The 7,758-nt window shown below is 42.2% G+C and overlaps 1 pseudogene; it reads right to left on the bottom strand.

Moving 5' to 3' along the window:
- Positions 1-1,896: 1,896 nt before the first annotated feature.
- On the bottom strand, positions 1,897-4,016 carry LOC102015317 (annotated as a pseudogene).
- Positions 4,017-7,758: the final 3,742 nt, after the last annotated feature.

Raw genomic sequence — 7,758 nt, 5'->3', positions numbered from 1 at the left:
AGTTCAGGGTACAGGCCAATTCCAGACACAAACTGCAGGGTCGACAGTTTGTGAACCACCTGATTCTGTGTCTCCAGTCAGTTCAGGACACATACAGGAACCAGATGCAGGCCAGATGGGCAGCAATCACAGACTGCCCATGCTGGCAACCCCCTAAGGGGTCAGGGTGCAAGTAAAGCACAGACTTGGACCACTGGACCAGTAGCTTTTGGAGCACTCACTCACTTGGTGCAGGGCATGTACAGGGAGGGTCCACATGTGCCCCCCCCAACTACAGTAGTCCCTGGGGCTTCTGAGTGAGGACCTCCTGTCTGCTGTGGGTGCACAGAGGGCAGAGACTCAGTCTGTAATGGTGGCGGGGTCCTGGGTCTCCCACTCTGCCCCCAGGAAGTAGATGGGAAATACCTGGCTCTCTCCACGAGTTTCAGCTGGGACCCATGACAGTGGGAGTAAAGTATGGACTCGAACTGTGAGACCAGCAACTCTTGGAACACTCGCTCCATGTGCCCCCCAGCTAGACCAGTCTCTGGGGCTTCTGAGAGTATGATATATTTCTACAACTAGTATTGATACATTATTATTCTACTTTATTCAGATTTCCTTAGTTTTTACCTAATCTCCTTTTCTTCTTTTCCAGGATCACATCAGGGTATCATATTACACTTAATGTTCAAGTTGCTTACACAGTTTCTTGGACTTTTGCTGTTTCTTACTTACTAGTCAGATATTTTGTAGAATGTTTTGAGGCTTACTGTCCAGATATTTTGTAGAATATCCTTCAGTTGAGATTCATCTGATTAAGGAGTGGTTATGTGTTTCAGGGAGTAGATCCCAGAAGCAAAAATGCTATTTCCATCGCATAATATCAAGGGTCTATAATGTCAGCCAAACTCATTGTTGACATAACCTTTGGTCATCTGGCTGAAACAGTATATGTCAACTCTTTCCACTGTGAATTTCCTTTCCCTACGTCCTATAATACTGTAGTCTTTGGAAGGAACTCACTATATACAGCCCACACTTGAGTGGAAAGTTATTCTCGACTTCCTTGAGGTCAGGAGATCTTCATAAATATTTTGGAATTGCTTTGCATGAGAGATTTGTCTACCCTCTTCCATTTATTTATTCATTTATTTATATACATATGGACCTATAGATATTTATTGAACATCTATATCAGTATATATGCATAGATATTTATTTAGCATGTTCAGTTTTAATACTTTATTAATTTTGGTTGCTCAAATTGCTCTAGCTTTTGTCATTTGGAGCTTTTCAATTGGCTTTGTGTGACTTTGACATACCCCCATCCTCTGTGGTGGTTGTGACTTACTGTTTTTCACTTGTTGGCATTAAGACACTCTAGGCTAATCTTGTATAGTTTCTTCCATTTCTGGAACCAACCATTTCTCCAAGGAGCCCTGGCTTCACTGAGGCCTCAAGTCTGTCATGGGTTCAAAAACCATTATAATTTCTCAGATCATCCCATTCTGTTTTGCCTCTGTGACGTAAATTTTGCACTTGGGATTTTTGTTGCAATTCTTTTTTTTTTTTTTTTTAAAGGAGGCTTTTTAAATTCAAAGGTATAACTGGATAAGTAGATTTATTTACAACCATTCTTGTGAAATTTTTTAAAAAATAAAACACCACCAACTTCTTTCCAAATAGCAGACACATACCACAACTACGATGACCCTAATTTTTGGTGGATAATGTACATGATTCAGCAGAAATAGGCAAGCTCACACTGGTAGATTAACTATCAAATTCTCAGTCAAAAATCCATTTGTGGCCCCTCCTTCTTGATCGATTTCTGTTCCCCCTTCATCTTCTACCATCTTGTCAACTTTCTGAGTGACTCCCCTGTTGACTCCATCTATATGACTGGCCACCAGATCAACCACTTGAGCAGCCTGACCAGCCAGACCTGCTGCTTGACCAGCCAGTCCTCTGTTTGGAATTAGAAGATGTGTTTCCATCACAATATTCTTCAATTTCAGGTAAGTTGGCTAGCACTGAGAGTATCCACTCTGAATCATGCCATTCTGCCTGTAACCTTTCTGACTCAGTTGTGGGAACATCAAAGCAAACACCCATATTTCCTTTGAGAAGGCCCATTCTGGTGCTTTGGGATACTGCATTACTTCTCAGCTTTCTGTTAAGTTCTTTCCAAGCACAACTGTCATCCTGTATTTCTTCTGGACTCTCCAGGGTCCTGGTCACAAGCCCCTTAGCAGAGATGATCAAAGAACGTGGTTCAAAGCTCAATGGACCTGAAATGTAAGCTAGTGCTGCAGCCAAGGCATCCATTGCCCCTTTCTGTTCTATCAGTCTCTGAGCTGATGGTTGGAAAAAATCAACAGCAGCATAAGAAACAGAAGCCAGAGACCTCGTGGCACCCATGCTTTTAGATTTAACTAAATCCATTCTAGAAGGAACACCTACACCTTTAAAAGTAATTTCTGCTCTTTGTTCTACATATCTTAGTTGACCTCTTTTTCTCGGTTGATAAAAACATAGGTAAATCCCTGTTTGGCCAGCTATCCCTGTGCATCCAGAGCGATGAATATGGGACTCAACATCCTGTGGAGAGAACTCTGGATCACCAGGTCAACCTCAGGAATGTCCAAACCATGGGCAGCCACATTGGTGGCCACCAAAACTTAAAAACTACCTTCTCTGAAGCTTTTCAGTGTAATTTCTCTTTGTGACTGTGCAATGTCCCCATGTAAACATTAGGCATTTTGTTTTATCTGTGCATTCATGGCCATTTCAGTTACATTTTTCTTGGTCTCCTAGAAGATAAGTGGTCTCCTAGAAGATAAGAAGATAAGTGGATCCCTTCAGATCCACTGTAGACTTGCAGGACGTCTCTGAAAACTACCGGTCTCGGAGACCAGTGGCACTGGATGGCCAAATGTTCCACAGTAGTTGCAGCCTTCTGAGTCATTTTTCCAACAAGATCAACCTGTTCGTATCTGGATTTCATGTATTTCTTTTTTTTTTTTATTTTAGAAATAAAAGGAGGAAAATACTAACAGATAGACAACGTTTTACAAAATAGCAAAGGATCAGTACAGACATTACAGAGTTACAAAGAGTGGTAGGGAATTAACAATGCTTATTGTATTACATATTGATATCTTCAATGTAGTTTGTCATGAAAACACATATAGACATACAAAGCTAATCAACTTCATATACCTACTGTGGGCAAGTTGCAGAAAAAAGTAAAGTCTGAGGATTGTCATCAGAATCAGTTTTGTAGGATTTGTGGATAATATCTTTGACTTGTTCAGCAAAAGCTAAATCTAACACTGGATCCTCTTCATCCAGTACAACATGGCGCAGTCTGGAAAGATCCAGGTGGCTGCTCTGCAGATGGTCTTTGATGCTACCAGGGGTCCCAACCAAAATGTCAGTATCATTCTGAATATGTTTATTTGGCTTTGATATGATATGCCACCATAAAAAACATGCCACAGTGAGTTTCCTAGTTATATCTTTGAAGTCTCTGGCTACTAGGTTTGCCAGTTCCCTTGTTGGAGCCAAAACAAGTACCTTTGGTGGGTGGCTTTTAAACCAAGGGTATGGCAAAAGAGAATGTCTTTCCTGTTCCTGTCTGTGCTTAAGCAATTAAATCTTTTTCTTCATATACAAGACCAAGGTTCTTAACTTGAATAGGAAAGAGATATGTTATCCCTCGACCTTTCAGAAGCTTTTCGGTCTCTTCAGAAATAGATCGGAGTAGGCTCCCTCTTTCATGTCACTTGATTTATGAGAACTTTCTAAGGATGACACTGGTTTAGATTTTTTTTCACATTCATCAATATCTCCATTTGATAGACCTTTTCTTCTTGACTTGTAAGACATGGAAAATTCACCTGAAAGTCTATTGAATCTTTTTTCAGTATCTCTATTTAGCTTCTCTTCGATTTTACCTTTTCTGAGCTTGGGAGCATCCAGGTCATCTGTAACGCCATTTTCTCTTGTTGCTGCTTTCTCATCTGAGTCATGACCGTGCCTAGGCTGCCTTCTCTCACTCCAGCATTATGTAATGTGATTTCAGCTTATCTTGCTTATATCTTCATAGCAACCCTATAAGGGAAGTACAGGTCCATAATCCCTTATCTGAAACATATCCATAAAGCTCTTTTGCCACTCCTTCCTCTGGCTCTCAGACTCTTCCAAGGGTGCTTCCAGCTCCATAATAATGCCTCAGAGAACTTTCCCAGGCATTACTAGCTGCTTCCACCTCCCTCTGGATATGGTGGTCACAACCACCTGTGCGCAGCGACAGCGTGCAAGGAAGTGGGGGCAGGGTGGCCACCCGACCAGGGTTTGTTGCAGTTCTTTCATCTTTTCTTTATGTCTTTGTCTCATAATCGTTCAGTTTATGTGTGAGTATACATTTCCTCTGGTCTGGAAACCTGTTGACAAAAAAGTTTAAGAAAAAGCAGTTCATATATAATATAGGAGAGCTGTGGCTCCCACATGGGGAAATGTCTGTGTGATTTCAAGAGGTAACTTCATTTGGAGGCAGCAGAAGACAAGGCTTCTAAAATAGCTAATGTGATGTCAACTTGATATTCATCCACAGGAGAAACCCCAGAGATCCAAGCCAATGGCTTTGGTTTGTTTCGCTCTGAGAAGAGCTCTGTGAAGAGCCATTTCAGGTAAGTATGGTGTGGACCATTGGTCCTTATGATGTGTTTTTATGATGATAGCAAAGTAACTGGCCCTCTTAGAAGAGAGATAAAAATGGTTCCCCAGAAGCTTCCAACTATTGCCCAGGCACTCAATTGATCAGTCAGCCTTACCATTTAAATCTCTCCCTGCTGGTACTGGAATGAGGAGAGCCTTTTAAGTGTACTGCCAAAGAGGCAATGGCTTTTGCAGCCCAAAGAATGGGCAGGAAATGCATCAGAGGTCTGTTCTATTTCCTTTCCCTTTTCTCATGTCCCAACATGGTTTTTCCCCTGTACACAAAGAAATTTGCCACTGGCTAATTTCACTGTCTTTTACCTGGATTCTTCCTTTTGATTCATGCTTTGACTGTCATACTTTTGATTTCCTTTTGCATTGCTTTCTGAAGTGTTTCAGGTTTATATCTGTGGGGAGCTGCAGGGTTGACTCTGCACCACATATCTATGTTTGATCTTGCAGGCTTCCCTGCATAAGGAGGATCTTTGTAATGGGAGCCATACTCCTCCTGCCCCACAGTACAGGGGCCATAGCTCCTGATTCTACTTCCTTTCTGAGTTGAACCAGGTCATAGGGTCCTCATATATGCGGAGTGAGCTGTTGGCTTGATGAAGAACTTTCAGTTTTGATTGGACCCAGACTTTCTGGAGTTGCTGACAGGAAACAGCCTGGATTGTACTCTCAGGCTTCTTGACAAAGTCTGGGAGATTCCTGGGGATAATGAAATGAGCTTAAACTAACATGATAGAATTTGGCAGGGATACTTGGAAAGCTCTGAGTTAGGAATTAAAAGAAAAAAACACAACAAAAACCATCTGGTACATGAGTTCAGGTGACCTGGAAGCACGAAGAAGAAGAGGAAAGAAAACTAGTCACCAGTAACATCAATGTTAGTTAAAACATTGTTGTGGTTTCTCTTATATGTGAATGTCCATTTTAGGCTAGACTAAAAGAAATAGGGCTAAGTGGAACTTGTATGAACTAGAGTTTGTATTACAAAGACAACAATCAGGGAAGTGTCTGTGTGGTAGATTTATTGCAAAAATGTCCTGAAAGTTTCACCTTTTCCCTGTTTGTATATACTTTGCAATTTGACCATGCAGCTCTATCTATAAGAGGTAAAGTCTGTTTCTCCAACCTTTGAATGAAGTCTTATGATTAGCCTTGTCTGTATATAATATGGCAGAAGTGATGGCCTAACAGTTCTGAGTCTGTGCTTCATGAGCCCTTGCATGTTTCTTGGAATCTTGCCTCTGCCATGTGAATAGGCACAAGTTTGCTGCTGAATGATCAGAAACATTTAACTTAGACCAGCCTGCCACCTCAGTCATGAGACAGCCCACTGTCACACAGGGTAGAATGTCATAGACCAGCCAGCTCTCAGCTACCTGACACTTGGCTGAAAATGCAAATATAAGTCCAACTGAGATCTACTAAGCTTGGCCTAGACCAATAGAACCATCTGCTTGACTTGTAGACTTGGAATTATAATATACGTATTTTTTCTTTTCATGGTGCTAGGGATTGAACCCAGGCCTTACCCATTGTATGCATGCTGGGCAAATGCTATACTATGGAGCTACATTCCCCAGCCCACTTACTGTTATTTTTTTTGTACCACTAATTTTTAGATTTGTTTGTTACACAGCAATTGCTGCTGATACAGCCCTGAATGTACATCACAAAAAGAACTGCACAGCACATAAAGAGTTGTTAAAGCAACCAAGGATATTGGCTTTGTAGAAGAGAACTCAGAGGACAAGTGTGACAGCTCTGGAGACTGTGGAGTTTAGAGGCTGTAGAAGAACCTAAAAGCCAGAGGACTATGGTAGCCAGCTGATCTGGAGTAAAGAAACCTGGCTGCCTAGAGAGTGGCCTGTAGTCCTTTTATGGAGAAGCAAAAGATATTGATTTTTAATAGATCCAGTGTGAGCCATAGCCTGCAGAGATTTTTAGAGACTTTACTCAAGGGGAAAAGCTGGAATGGTTTTAGGATCCTAAACAAGAAGATCCTTGGAGTAGCTTGGCAGAAACAGGGGGTTGAATGGTAGTGGTAAGAGGCTGGCTGGAAGGAGAATCATGTGTGAGGGAGGTGAGGAGGAGCGTGCGTGAGAGGTCCCTGCGGAGGTCTCTGGTGAAGAGCCTAGTAATACCAAAGCCAAACACAACAGCACTTCTCAAGTAGGAGCTGTCCCTGTCCCTTACTCTCCTTCCTTCTGCTCTTCAACGCTGGAGGGCAGAGTCCACCTTGCATTGGAAGAGGAGGGATGGGAACCCCAGACAGGCAAACATAGAGAACAGCAGTGATGCTTTCCTCCCCCAGCTCTCCCTTCCGGTCTGAGCAGACTCAGGGTAGAAATACCTTCAGATAATCTGGAGCTGGGGCTACTTCCTGGCACCGAGCATCTACTGAAAGGAAATATCTTTGTGACTAGAAGTAACTGGAGGGTTCTAAAAGGATCTAAATTTGTAGAGAAGTGTTACAGCTTGTGTCTAGATGTCCCACCAAAGCCTTAGGCAGTCATAGGGCTTTTTCAGAGGTGGCTGAGTGTAGAGTGTGTGATGCTGGGATTAAGGGTGTGTAGTTACTAAATCAGTCCACTGATTGGCTTGGCACCGCTGTAATCCCGGTAGTCTGGATAAGATAAAAGGGGCAGAAAAATGCTGTTAAGGCCCCTTGTTGCTTGAGCTACATTGTGGGTGTCATGAGCTGTTCTTTTCTGCCACGCCCCTCTGCCATGTGCCACTCTGGGAGCTGGCCACTTTGCAAGCTGTGAGCTAAGTAAACCTTTACCCCTTTAACTTTGGGTGTTGGATATTTTGTCTCAGTAACAAGAGAAAAGTAACTAAGAGTAAGATATAGACCTGCTCAAGATCTCATCTATGAGACGGGGAAAGCCTAGCTGTACCCTAGGTGTTCATTTGATTATTCAGTATGCACAGGTGTATGTGTATTTTCCCTGTATGTTTTATTATAATTATTTTTAATAGATTTCATACTTTAGAGCAGTTTTAGGTTCACAGCAAAATTGAATGACGGTTCAGAGATTACAC

This window comes from Chinchilla lanigera, unplaced genomic scaffold (assembly GCF_000276665.1).
Source record: "Chinchilla lanigera isolate Chin_1 unplaced genomic scaffold, ChiLan1.0 scaffold00016, whole genome shotgun sequence".
In the NCBI taxonomy this organism is placed as follows: Eukaryota; Metazoa; Chordata; class Mammalia; order Rodentia; family Chinchillidae; genus Chinchilla; species Chinchilla lanigera.
This window is presented reverse-complemented; position numbering and strand designations above follow the sequence as displayed.